General features: G+C 37.0%; 1 protein-coding gene across 1 annotated transcript in view; it reads right to left on the reverse strand.

The window, feature by feature from the left end:
* The window catches only part of LOC150110169 (uncharacterized), a 321,469-nt gene that overhangs the window by 157,868 nt on the left and 149,315 nt on the right, over positions 1-14,286 (reverse strand). The window lies entirely within an intron of this gene.

Genomic DNA, 14,286 nt, shown 5'->3' on the forward strand with positions numbered 1-14,286 from the left:
GCTGCTGCACAAATTGAATAGGAATTCAGCAATAAGGACTGCCGTGAAGTCCTTATTGCTGTGTGCAGTCCTTATTCTGAACTGGCCATTCCTTTGACCAGGCTGTTTAATATGAGTCTCAGAACAGGGAAGATTCTGCAGGAAGGAAGGAATGCATTTTAATTCCATTGCACAAGGGTGATGCAAAGACTGATGTATCCGACTATCAACCAATTAGTATCTCAGGAGCGGTGGCGAAGATTTTGGAAAAATTAGTTAGGGCTCGCATTCAGAAATGGGTTGACAGTGAATCTCTATTTTGCAATGAACAACATAGGTTTACTAAGGGAATGTCATGTTTTAGCAACTTGCTCACATTCTATAATAATGTTACCACTGAACTAGACAAGGGAAATGGATACACCATGACATGTTTGGATTTTGCTAAGGCTTTTGACAGAATACAGCATGGCAGACTGCTGCATAAATTGGAGAAAATGGGTTTGGGTTATAGAATATTAGCATGGATAAGAGGAATGCTGACTGACAGATATCAAAAAGTGGTATACAGGAGATGTGAGTCTGCAAGATTTTAAGACTGCCGAAGAAGAAAAGATCCTCGCTGCTCATGATATCGAGTTGATGGCTCGAGGGATAAAGAACATCAATGAGGCTTTATTTAGAGTGTTTCCATTCAGATCTTTGAATGCCATCAAGTGTCATAGATGGAAAGCCAGTTACAAAGCCTTAGTTCAAGAATTGACAGCTCATCTGCCATAGGTAGGGACAAGTAATATCTCCGGATCTCCTGTCCCTGCCTCTCATCTTCCAGCCATCCTGCTGTTGAAGAGGAGGCTTTGATTCTCAGACTGACATCATCTCTAGATGATCATCCTCTTCCAGAATATAATATCAAATTCTTAAATCTCTCATTAAGACTCACCTTCTGGGAATAGATATCACAGATCAGCTAAATGACTACCTCCATGCTGAATTCTCCGAACACTTGATGCCTCGTCAACATCAGCCTACGTCTCATTCTACAATGACTTTGTCAAATAGGAAGCAGAGGAAGAGGGCCTATGCAGCTATGCAGGCCCTCTATAAAAAGAAAAGAGGGCAATGTGCCAAGACCATCCTTGAGGTGCTTCCCCTCCACCTCTAGCAGACTTACATGATGATTTTGTTAAATTCTGGAGCACAGTCTTTTCTGCTCTCCACCTCCACACTTCCCTGATGATGACCAACCTTGAGGTCCATTCCAGCCCTTCAAATATACTAGCCTAATCTGGTATATTTGAAGGGAAAATATACCAGAAGGAAGGGTTGCTTTGATCTCCATCCAGGTGATCAAAGCAGCTCTTCCATCCAATTTCTCTGCCTCTGGATCTGATAGCTTTCCTGCAGCGAGGCTTTAGAAGGTGCCGTTGAAGATTCTTCAAGACTTATTGGACATTCTCCTTTCCAGTAAAGCAATACCACCATACCTATGTGCTTCAAGAACTACCTTCATTCTGAAGAAAGAAACTTCAAGCAGTGCATCAGACTTTAGACCTATTACCATCTCCCCTGTCATACTTAGACTCTATCATAAAATCTTAGTTAAACGACTTCAGCAACATATACAGCATGATTATAGACAGAGAGCCTTTTGTTCCTTCAGACGGCTATGCCGAGAATATATATATCTTCTTTCTTCTCTTCTCTCTGATTCCTGATGCCGCCTTAAGCCTCTATATATGGAGTTGCTGGACCTCCAAAAGGCCTTTGATAGCGTCTCCTTTCTGCTCTCCTTCGACGGTGTCTATTGCTGGATGTCCAGAACCCTTTTTTTCCTATGTCATGGAGCTATACTTGGGTAGCTCCATCACTATCACTACAGGTTCCCGTGTGGCTTCTATTCCTACAGGGCGGGCTGTTTTCCAGGGTGATTCTCTATCTACCCCTTTTCTTTAACTGCATCATAGATGAGTTTCTTCACTCTCTTCCTAGCCATATAGGCTACTCACTGAGTGCTTCTTCCTTTAATGCTATGGCTTTTGCAAACGATCTTATTTTCGTAGCCTCTACTAAGGTACGCTTGCAGGAACTCCTTAACCGGGCAGTTCACTTTTTCTCTATTCGAGGCCTTTCTATTAATGTAGAGAAGTTCTGCTCTTTAGCTCTTGTCCCCTCTGGTCGTGACAAGAAGCTTAAGGTTGAGACTATAGAGTTTCCCTGAACGGAAGGCTGTTGCATGCTTTGACCATCCTGGAAGAGTGGAGATACCTCGGTATCATGTTCACCCAAAAGGGAAGACCTTCTGTCCTTTCTATCCTAGAAGCTGAGATCGCTTCTCTCAAGCCCCAGTAAAGACTGTTTCTCTTTTCCCACTATCTTCTACCTCGCTTTTACCACAAGTTGGTGCTTGGTAGGACACATATCTCGGTATGTGTCCCGAATGGACTGTGCTATCCATTCAACTGTAAGATCATGGCTCCAACCGCCACCTGACACCCCTACTGCATATTTCCACACGAGAGTGAAGAACGGCAGACTCAGGGTTCCATCACTTGGATGGCTGATCTCACGCCTGTGGCTGTCCAGAATAACGAAGTTAGAACTATCTTCTTCCCCTATCTGCAGAGAGACTTTCTGTAGCCTGTTAATACAAGACTGTAGGTGGGCTAATGGCTGGTCCCATTATCAAGGTACCTTAATTTAGTCAGCACCTGCAGAACACAAGAGATGGACATCTCTGCTGCACTGTTCTGTAGAATGGTGCTCCTTTAAAAGAGTCATATCTGGTGCCTCCCCAGCATGATTGGGTAAGGGATGGCACCAGACTCCTCCTTGGGTTCGAGTATATTGCCCTTATCAGGACAAGGATCAATGCCCTACCCACTCGAGTCCACACAGCTCAATGGGGGTAGTGACAACTCAATCTGTAGGGCTGGCTGCCACTACAGTGAGACATTGTCTCATATAGCTCAGTGTTGCTTCCGCACCCATGGGGGGGGGGGGCCGCATGCAGAGGCGTGACACCATGGTTTCCATTCTAAACAATCACTTTCAGAACAAAGGTTGGGAGACCGCGGTGGAACCACATTATAGGATCTCTACAGGTTTGCATAAGCCAGACTTAGTGATTAAAAGAGAAGGTGACGTTTGGGTAGTTGATGCTCAGGTGGTGGGAACAGGGCACCCACTAGCCTATAGCCATAATAATAAGGAAACTATTATAAGAATAACCAAGATCTAGTTAGTAAGATATGGGAGGAGCATGGGGCAACTCTGAGGTTTACCAGCACCACCATCTCTTTACATGGTGTATGGAGCATAAGTTCTTCTATTGAGGGCCCTACAGGGCACACTGGTGGCATGGCATTGCCAGCAGAGAATGACTACAATGATAACTAGAACAGGCATAGGGTAAAATACTTGTAAAGGCTTAGACCTATCAAGTCTGGAGGAGATGTCTGGATGTTATGTAAGGGTAGTACTGCCCATAACCAGTACAAAGATTAATAAAAAAATAATAATAATAACCAGTGGTGTACTACAAGGATCAGTGTTTGGCCCACTGTTATTCAATCTGTACATTAATGATATTGGAAAGGATTTGACAAGCAACATACAGCTATTTGCTGATGATGCAAAGATAGGTAGGGTAATCAGGAATACTGTTGATATGCAGTACTTGAAGAATCTGGAATTATGGGCACAGGAAAATGGGTGTCAGTTCAATGTCAGTAAATGTAATGTCATTGATATCGGCATGATTAGATACCCAATGTCGTATTATATTGGTGGGATTAAGCTAGAAGAAACTGATGGGGCTAGGGATCTTCAAGTATTAATTGATAGGAAGTTGAAGTTCAAGGGCCATGTGGCAAAGATTGCAAATACAACTCAAAAGATAATTGCTATGCTGAAATGAATGTTCACAAGTAAAGATAAGAATGTTATTTTTCCTCTTTACAAGGCCTTGATAAGACCTCACTTGGACTATTGTGCAGGTCTGGTCTCCTGGTTTCCGTTGTGATTCTGATATATTGGAGAGAGTACAAATAAGAATGTTAAAAATGATATCAGGATTGTGGAATACTGATTATGAAGACAGATTGAGAATTTGTAGACTGCAGACATTGGCAAAAAAGGGGAAAGAGGGGGAGATATGATTGAGACTTACAAACTTCTGAAAGGATCATACAGGATTTCAATTGATGGAATGTTTCTATTTATTAAGGTGGGGAAAGGACGAGATGGCATCCTTGGAAGCTGAAAATAAAGGCTGCTAAGAAGAGGTGAGGGCTAGATTTTTCTCTCAAAGGGTGGTGCGTGATTGGAATGGATTGCCATTGGATGTTGTGAGTGCAAGCAGTGTGAATGAATTCAAGAATAAGTATGTGGCCTCCCTTGATGAGTCTGTGACTTCTTGGAGGTCTCTCTTAATAATAATAATACTTGAAATAGAAAAAGTCATCAAAACCTGAAATGTGAAAAGGCAGTTGGTGTAGATGATATTCAACAAGAAAAGATCAAATATGGAGATATAAAAGTTTTACATGGTTGCACTGCATGTTCAGAAAACAAAGTGAAAGTCAAATTCTGAATAATTGACAATGTTGTTCTCACATATAGCACCAATCTATAAAAAGAGAAATAATACAATTTCAGAGGAATTTCCCTACTGTTTCAAATTTAAGTAGCATACTTGAAAAGAACATAAGAAAACTGGGATGGAAAACTTTGAGAAGAAAACAAACTGGGATCATGTCAGGATCAGATTTTCACTTAAATACAAATACTAGAAAAATCATGGAAATATACCAAGGTTCTAAAGTAAATGAGTTGCCAATACTTTTGACATGTGCAACAACTGGTAGTTAAATTATTTATTAACATATTCAACAAGTTCATTGAAATTCCTGTGTTTCACATCATCGCAAGATAAAAGTGAATAAAATAAAAAATTAATTGACTGATACATGCTTGTAATCTACACTATTGGTAAATAAGAACAACAGTGGAATGCATGCATGTGCTGTGTAAATGGGGGTTTTCTTGATATAAGTTGATAATGAATCTACTTTCATTATTAAGCAGAATTTGAATATTTCCTTTGTATTCAGGCCAGTTCATAGGAGGTTGTTTTTGACCATATCATTGGTCTTTGTAATGATGACACATCAGATCATAGTTAATTTAGTATAGGTACCTTCATTATTAAGCAGAATCTGAACTTTTTCTTCGTATTCTGTGGCATTCATAGTACCTATTGTGTTGTTGGTGCCTTTCTTGTTGTACCATGTGCAAAAAATACTGGCAGCAAAAAGCATTATGTTCTTTTACCACAGAAGCCTACATTATGAGATATAACAAGGATCAATAATTAAGATTTCTACATCTGAAAAAATCATCTGGCAAGGTGACAAGAAAAAAATTATTCAAATGCTAGAATTGCATAGTGAAATGGACATTATTTAAAAACGAAAAATAAAATAGATCAGTACTATCTACACAAGAAGCCTAAATGGCAAAGAAATGGAGCTAGCTGAGGAATTGGATAAGTACCAGATCGACATAATAGGGGTGACTGAAACAAACAAGACAAAAACTAGTGAGATCTTTCTGAGCAATAAATACAAAATGTTATATTCAGGCAATGACAATCAAGGAAAAGAAGGAGTAGCCATAGTATTCAACACTAAATATGAGGCTAATCTTCTTGAATGGCAGGCAGTCTCAAGTAGAGTGATGTGGGAAAATATCAGAATGGGAAAACTGGACAATGAGACTTATTCATACTTATAGTCCCACAGAAGATTCTACTAAGGTAGAAGTGAAGAAATTTTTTGAGGCTTTAGAGAAAGCAAATGACACATTGAAAATGAAAAGTTGGTCCTTGTTGGAGATCAAAATATTGGAGTAGGAAATGACTGTCAAACATACAAAAATATTTTGGGAAAATTTGGAGAAAAGAGCAAATACCTGTTGGATATCTGCTCATGACATGCACTGGTTATTACTAACACAATGTTCCAACATAAAAATGTGCACAAATTTACATGGAGAGAAGAGGCAAGGAATAAGAAAAGTCTCACTATGTCATTGTTGATAACGATGTTTTCTCACTGGTGCAGGACACCAGAGTGTACAGAGGATTTGAAATTGGAATTGATCACCAGTCTTGAACAGAATAAAATTGAATTTCATATTGAAAAGAATAACATGTAAGAAAGTTTTAAAGCGAATAAAAATTGAGCAGCTCTCAGATGTGAAGTGCAGAATAAAATACACAAAAATTATTCAAGCAAAAAAAAATGAAACAGTTTGAACAGAATGAAGCATATCGAAAGTTCCAGGGAAATAAGTCAGCTTGTGCTATTAGAGAATACAGACACAAATGTAGGAAAGCTAAATACTGTGTAAAGGTAGTTAAACAAAACCCATGGAAAGACTTTGGTAAGTAGGAAATTGGTAAGAACATAGAAAATAAATATCAAGAAAGTGGCAAGATATTCTAGAGGTTGTTGAAGAAGCTCAGAAATGGAGGAAAGAGTGCAGTAAAAGGAATTAGAGATGATAAAAATGTGAAAACTGGAGAAAAAGATATCTTTGAAGTATGGAGTAATTTAATTCAAAAAATTGCTGAATGAAACAAGCAGTGATAGTATAGTGGTAAAAAACACTCAACAGCAGCAGGAGAGATGATATTTGACCAGAAATGCTTAAGTATGGAGGTATAAAAGTCTTGCAGTGACTGCACTGCATTGCATAGTTCAGAAGGTCTGGACAGAGAGAGAGAGAGAGAGAGAGAGACAAATGCCAGGTGATTGCAGTAGAGCTCTCATAGTATCCATATATAAAAAGGGAAATAAAACTGAATGTGAAAATTACAGAGCTATTTCCCTATTGAGTATTCCTGGTAAGATTTATGCCAATTATTTAAGTATGGTTGAGAACGATTGTGGAAGGAAAGCTTGGTGAAGAACAAGCTGCATTTCAGGCCAAATAGAGGCTGTCAGGATCAGATTTTCACTTTACGACACATAGATGAGAAATCATGGGAACTCTATTTAAGTTTTGTAGATCTGCAAAAGGCACATGACAAGGTTCCAAGAGAGAAGCTATTCAAAATGCTACAGTTATATGGTATCAATAGGGCATTATATCAAGCAGTACTTTGTCTTTATTTGAGTTGTAAATCAGCAGTTAGTAATGAAGGAAGTACAAGAAGATTGTTTAATGTTAAATCTGGTGTCAGACAAGGATGTACCTTATCCCCTCTGTTATTCATTATCTATATGGATCACATTATGAAGGAAAGTGGTATTAAACCTGATATCAAAATTGGAAATGTCAATCTCAGCTCTTTACTTTATGCAGATGTTATTATACTTTTAAATAAATCCAATACAAGAGTCTACAAGATTCCCTGACTAAATTGAATAACTGTTGTAAAAGATATAGTATGAAGGTATGCAATAACAAGACAAAGACAATGAAAACAGGTAGAAACATTGAAAATAACAACTGCATTGTGAATGGAGAACCTATAGAAGAAGTAAAACATTTCAGTTTACTAGGCACAATTTTTAGTGAAGAAGGTAAATTAAATATGGAAATAGACAATGTGGAAGGGAGTTATCTGGTAACTTGTTTTCGTAAAATACTTACAAGCTCTGTATTACTAAATCTTGATATTGATATTTCTAGCCTAGCTCCCACTGATGAGACCTCAATAAAGGTCGAAACCGGTCTGGGTAGTGGCCCCTTGCCTTTAATACAAAACATCATACATCCCCTTATTGGAGATGTGTTTTAGCATTAAGGGAAAATATTAAGATTAGTGATCGGAGCTTGTTCCACGTCTACCACGAGTTGCCCTGGTCTTGCACTACCTGTAGGATCAGCTTGTCTTGCATCACTTGCAGGCGCAAACTTGACATTTTTGTCTGTTTGCTTACTTGGGAAAAATGGAGTAAAACCAAGTTTAAAATTGCTTGGTATCTTTAACATAATTATACTCAAGGTAAAAATACTTTCTACATTTAGATCTCCTCCTGAGATTTTTATTTAATAAGGTTAGAACACCTTATGGTAACTTGTTTTGGTAAAATACTTACAAGCTCTGTATTACTAAATCTTGATATTGATATTTCTAGCCTAGCTCCCACTGATGAGACCTCAATAAAGGTCGAAACCAGTCTGGGTAGTGGCCCCTTGCCTTTAATACAAAACATCATACATCCCCTTATTGGAGTGTGTTTTGGCATTAAGGGAAAATATTAAGATTAGTGATCGGAGCTTGTTCCACGTCTACCACGAGTTTCCCTGGTCTTGCACTACCTGTAGGATCAGCTTGTCTTGCATCACTTGCAGGCACAAACTTGACATTTTTGTCTGTTTGCTTACTTGGGAAAAATGGAGTAAAACCAAGTTTAAAATTGCTTGGTATCTTTAACAGCAGTAAAATTAAAGTCCTGAAAAACAGAATAGTAGGAAATATTAGGCTAAATGACTACACTATTGTAGTAAATGATTTCCAGTACTTTGGTTCTTACATCGACACTGAAAAGAAAGCACAAAACTCTTTAATTCCATAAAAGCCTAACTAATATCTGGAAATCCAATCTCAGCACCACAAATACCAAAATTCGTTAGTGCAAAAAACATCAGTCAAGATTATTTATATAATGGTTCCCAGACAAGGAGCATCACTACTCAAAGAGCAGGTTTTTAGCTTTGGAACAGTGTGCATTCAATAATACAACAATACGCATGGCAAGATGACATTGTTAATGCTGTTATCATTGAAGAAAGCTGGCAAATACCTAGAAACAATTCAGTAAAGTCAGCTGAGGTGGCTGGAACACCAACTTAGACATCCACTTCCAACTACATTCAGGACTCATGAACCATCTGACATTTATCGTCTGATACAAAAACACAGTAACTTGACTCACTTTCATTTAATAGACTATTTCCATGAGTTGTTATATGGTTATTTGTGTATATATTTCCCTGTTCATACTAGAGCTTGCAACATAAATAAACTGATTTACCAATAAATGGCTCAAAAATCCCTTAAAATTTACCAGTAAATTCTGAACATTTTTAATGCATGTTGCAATAATTTTATTATTATTATTAAGTGATACTCCACTTTACAATTCTCCATCTCCACCATTTAATCCACAAACTACATGGAACCAATGCACTTTATTTGATTAATTTTGTAAAATATAGTTCCTTGTTTGAAAAAACTGCTCAAAAACTCATCAATCTTGTGGCTGTTTAGCCACATGCTTGATACACAGTCTGGCTACTTGCATTATTACCTCAATTTAGTGGTTAATTTAACTCAGTAGTACTTATGACTCATAAAGTTAACATATTCATGCTGCATGCATGAGTTTCATATCAGAGAGAGGAACTAGCCTGATCCTTATAACAAATCCCTTTGGCATCTGGAAAGCATATTTTTAAAAATTGTTAAATATGTATGTCAGTAAATGTGCAAAAAAGCAGTGTAAACCATTTTAATAGTATACAAAATCCCAAAGTAACATTAATTTAAAAAAGAAGAAAAACATAAAAGTCATAAAAAAAGAAGATAAAAAACAATATTTGTTTTTGAAAATTTGCATTACATAAATGTACATAAATGAATAAATTTCCCTTATCAATTACTTTGAAACAGGTTGTTAGGCCATTGCACTTAATTTAGTACTACTTTACTTTGGTTTGGGGGATGCTTAAGGGTCAAAGCTGTATAACTGAGAGAAGACCTCCACATAGCCTTTAAAGGAATGCAGAAAACCAACCAGGGGTTCTGACCTAATGCCCAATCCTCACCTTCTCATGGTGCACCCTGCTAGGTATCTACCTGGATACTGAATGGATGAGGATGGGCTGGTAATTGGGATTTAGCGACCAAATTGTATTCTTACTGGCTTAAACCACAAGTAAAATGATGGTACAACATGACAGAATTTCATGCCAGCTGGGGCACCACCTGGTTAAACAAGGCCCGTTTTTTTTTTTTTTTACCAGGAAACCAGAGTGAACAGCAAAAAGTCGACTACTGGAACAAACCCTGAAACACACTCCAACTCAACATCACCCGAGTTCAAGATCGGTACTATCAACATAAGAAGCCTGATGTAAGTTCGTCATATAGTACTATCACCCCCTTGGGGGTACATGTCTGGAATTTGATAATGATGATGATGATGCTTTGGTTGGGTCTGTGCAGCATTGTGACTGTGAAGGAAGGATGAATTTCACTATTGAGGGTCATAAATTTCAGTTGTCTCTTATTAAACTAAATCCTGTGATTACTCCAACTCTTACTGGAGTTGGAGTAATCACAGCATATAGAGCCAATGCATTGGCTCTATATGCTGTTGATAATACAATTAAACTGCTTTGCTTGCAGCTGAAGTATGATGTCTTTTGGAGGTAGATGTTTTTAACTATAGATCATTTTCATACCAGTACGAAGCTACCAATATATACAGGTGCTTTTTTTTTTATTATTATTGGTTAGTTTAAATGTACCAAATAAATATAGAATTTTCCTTAATTATTGGTTTTCACATCTTGAAATGAACAATCCCCCCCCCTCCCCTGCACACAAGCATTTGGTTTTGATGGAAACTCTTGTTCAAGTCCATCAGAAGTAGTCATATATTTTAACACTGTATGTTACAATAAAATTATATTTCATGATTCTGTGTATTGATTGATCATTCATATAGCAGTTAACAGTGTCAGTTGTTCACATATTGTGCCAAATAGTGAAAAGTCAAAGGTTAGAATCAGAATATTTTATGAGACTTAAAATTTGATGAAAGAACTATTTAATAAAGGTTTTTTTTTTTTTTTTTTTTTTTAATTCACTGTGGTATTATTTTAAATGTATGAGATGTAAGAAAGTGTAAGCAGCAAGGAGATAACTAAGTAACCATCTTAAAAGCCCGCACAAAATTAACTTATCAGAGGATGAATCTCAGTAAACCACAGCATGGTTGCTGCTCATCTGAGTATGATGCCCAGATCAGTATCTGGGTCGTCTGCAAACTATTTGGTGCCTGCATGTCACACCTGAATAGTGCGGCATAGAAAGCAGAAGTGATATAGTCTCAATGACTGCCTTAATGCTTCCATTCTAGTGGCCTCATCACCAGTGATCGCACTATAACAGTACAAAAGCAACTCCGGCTAGTGTTGCCTTTCAACGTGCAAGTGTCATTGCAGTGGCGAAGGATTCTGACAGAGGCGTTCAGTCATGATCCCACATTAAATCTTCAGTGTACATAAAGCAGTCACACAAGAAGGTTCTCAACAGCTGCCGCTAGCAGAGTGTGTGAATTTTATGAAGTACAGCACCTCCTTGCAGTTTTAACAATGTCATCACTTGATGAAAGAACTATTTAATAAAGGAAAAGAAAAAACTGATGACACATAGCACCTTCAGCTGAAATTATTGACATTAAGACTAATTTGAATTCTCAATCACAAATTGCAAAGTATTTTAACAAAACAACTTATGAACCTTTTTCAGCTGTAATAGCATGTATGATAGCACAGGATGAGTACCCCTTTGGTAAATATAATCATATATTTTATAATTTTATAATTATTATAATTATATATTTAATTATAACTTTATAATTTCACGTCATTAAAAAGAAACAGACATTTTTTCAAGAAAAAAAATAAGAGAAAAATATTTTTTTTAAAAAAACTTCCAATGTTTGTATATTTATTAAATATACAGCAATCACTCGATTAATGCGCCTAATGCATTCTTTAAAACAGGTGCATTAATCGAAGACAGGCTAATTGAATATAATAATCGATGGGAAAAAGTACAATTCGTTCCTCAAATTTCTTTGATGATCGTTATTTATTTTTTTATAAAAGAATTAGGGTACATTTCAGGGCCTTAGTTAAAGGAAAACCATGAAGCTGAAAGACAATAAAACATATTCAGAATATAAAATTATATCTCCTTCTTAACTAGAACTGAGCTAATGTAGTTGGGCTGGCATTCTGTTTTTTCTTTTTTTTTTTTATACAACAGACGGTATGGCCCTACTGCCTCTTCTACTACTTCTGCAAATTTTACTGCCTCTCTTCATCACGGTCAGCCTCTAAGCATCGCTGCTTAAAAACTTCAATTGTATGAAACATATTTTCAAATTGTTTCTGTGAAATCTCTCTCTCTCTGGGCTTGTCAGTATTAAATTTTCTTCATATTCTTCAGGATCTTCCTGCTGTGCATCTATATTTAGCAGGTTGGAATCACTCCGTTTTTCTCAGAATGAGATTTAATTAACTTGGATTCATTTCAAAAGCCTCTAAAATTATTTGCACAAACGTGGAAGAATGTGCTGCCAAATGGCTCGCATATTGCTAGCAGTAATTTCATTCGACTTTGCAACTTTATAACCAGGCTGAGATTTATCTAATTTGGCCAGAAAAGTCTTGGAAGACATTCGCTTCCAAAAAAAGGCCAGTTTCATCTACATTAAATATTTATTAGTCACAAATACTCCCCTTCTTCCACAATTATCTTCAAAATCTCTGGATAATTTGTGGCCACCTCCTTATCTGCACTTGCAGCTTTGCCTGTAATTAGAACATTCCGTAGGCTATTTCTCTTTCTGAACCGCTCAAACCACCCAGCACTAGATTGGAATTCTTCTTCTTTTTCCATCATTGATAGCCCTTCTTTCAAGGTTGCAAAAAGACAATGCTTTCAGTTTAATAAGGTCAGTGCTTAGTGGGATCTGTTTTTGATTACAATCTTTGATCCATGTAGAAAGAGGTCTCTCTAAATCAGTCATTATAATCTGAAAGCACACTACAACTCAACATCATCAGAGTTAAAGATCAGTACTATCAACATAAGAAGCCTGAATGGCAGAGAAATAGAGCTAGCTGAAGAATTAGATAAGTACCAGATCGACATAACAGGGGTGACTGAAACAAAAAAGACCAAAACCGGTGAGATCTTTCTGAGCAATAAATACAAAATGTTATACTCAGGATGTGACAATCAAGGAAAATAAAGAGTAGGTTTGTATTCAACACAAAATACAAGGCTTATCTTCTTGAATGGCAGGTAGTCTCAAGTAGATGATGTGGGCAAATATCAGAATGGGAAATTGGACAATGAAACGTATTTGTGCCTATGGTCCCACAGAAGGTTCTACTAAGGTAGAAGTGGGTGAATTTTTCAAGGCTTTAGAGAAAGCAACAGACACAATGAAAAAGGAAAAGTTGGTCCTTGTTGGGGATCTAAATAGCAGAGTAGAAAATGATTGTCAGACATACAAAAATATTTTGGAAAAATTTGGAGAAAAGAGCAAAGCTAATAATAATGGCAAATACCTGTTGAATTTCTGCTCAGGACATGGACTGGTTATTACTAACACCATGTTCCAACATACAAATGTGCACAAATTCACATGGAGAGAAGAGGCAAGGAATAAGAAAAGTCTCATTGACTATGTTATTGTTGATAGTGATGTTTTCTCCCTGGTGCAGGACCCCAAAGTGTACAGAGGATTTGAAATTGAAAGCAATCACTATTTTGTCTTGAACAGGATAAAATTGAATTTCATATTGAAAAGAATAACATGTAAGAAAGTTTTAAAGCGAATAAAAGTTGAGGAGCTCTCAGATGTGAACTGTAGACTAAAATACACAAATATTATTCAAGAAAAAAAACGAAAGAATTTGAGAACAGGAACCAAACCTTGGAGATTCAGTAGCAAGCCTTGACGAAAACCCTGACTGATTCAGCCAGAGAGAGAGACATGTGGTGAGGTTGTCTGCAAGGATAGAAAAATTAGAACTCCATGGTGTACACAGGAAGTTAAAGAGGGAGTGAAGGAAAAGAAGAAAGCATATCAAAAGTTCCTGGCAAATAAGTCAGCTTGTGCTCTTAGAGAATACAGAGACAAATGTAAGAAAGCGAAAAACTGTGTAAAACTAGCTAAACAAAAGTCATGGGAGGACTTTGGCAAGAACATAAAAAATAAATATCAAGCAGGCGGTAAGATATTCTGGAGGTTGTTGAAGAAGCTTAGAAATGGAGAAAAGAGTGTTGTAAAAGAGTTAGAGATGATAAAGGTGACATGAAAATTGGAGAAAAAGATATCCTTGAAGTATGGAGTAATTACTTCGAAAAATTGTTAAATGAAACAAGCAGTGATAGCACAGTGGTAAAAAACACTCAACAGGCATACAGTCAGGAATACATATCCATACTTGAAGTAGAAAAAGCCATCAAAGGCTTGAAATGCA

The sequence above is a fragment of the Typopeltis vanoorti genome, chromosome 1 (genome assembly GCF_054136105.1).
Source record: "Typopeltis vanoorti isolate ZY-2024b chromosome 1, IOZ_Tvanoo_1.0, whole genome shotgun sequence".
In the NCBI taxonomy this organism is placed as follows: domain Eukaryota; kingdom Metazoa; phylum Arthropoda; class Arachnida; order Uropygi; family Thelyphonidae; genus Typopeltis; species Typopeltis vanoorti.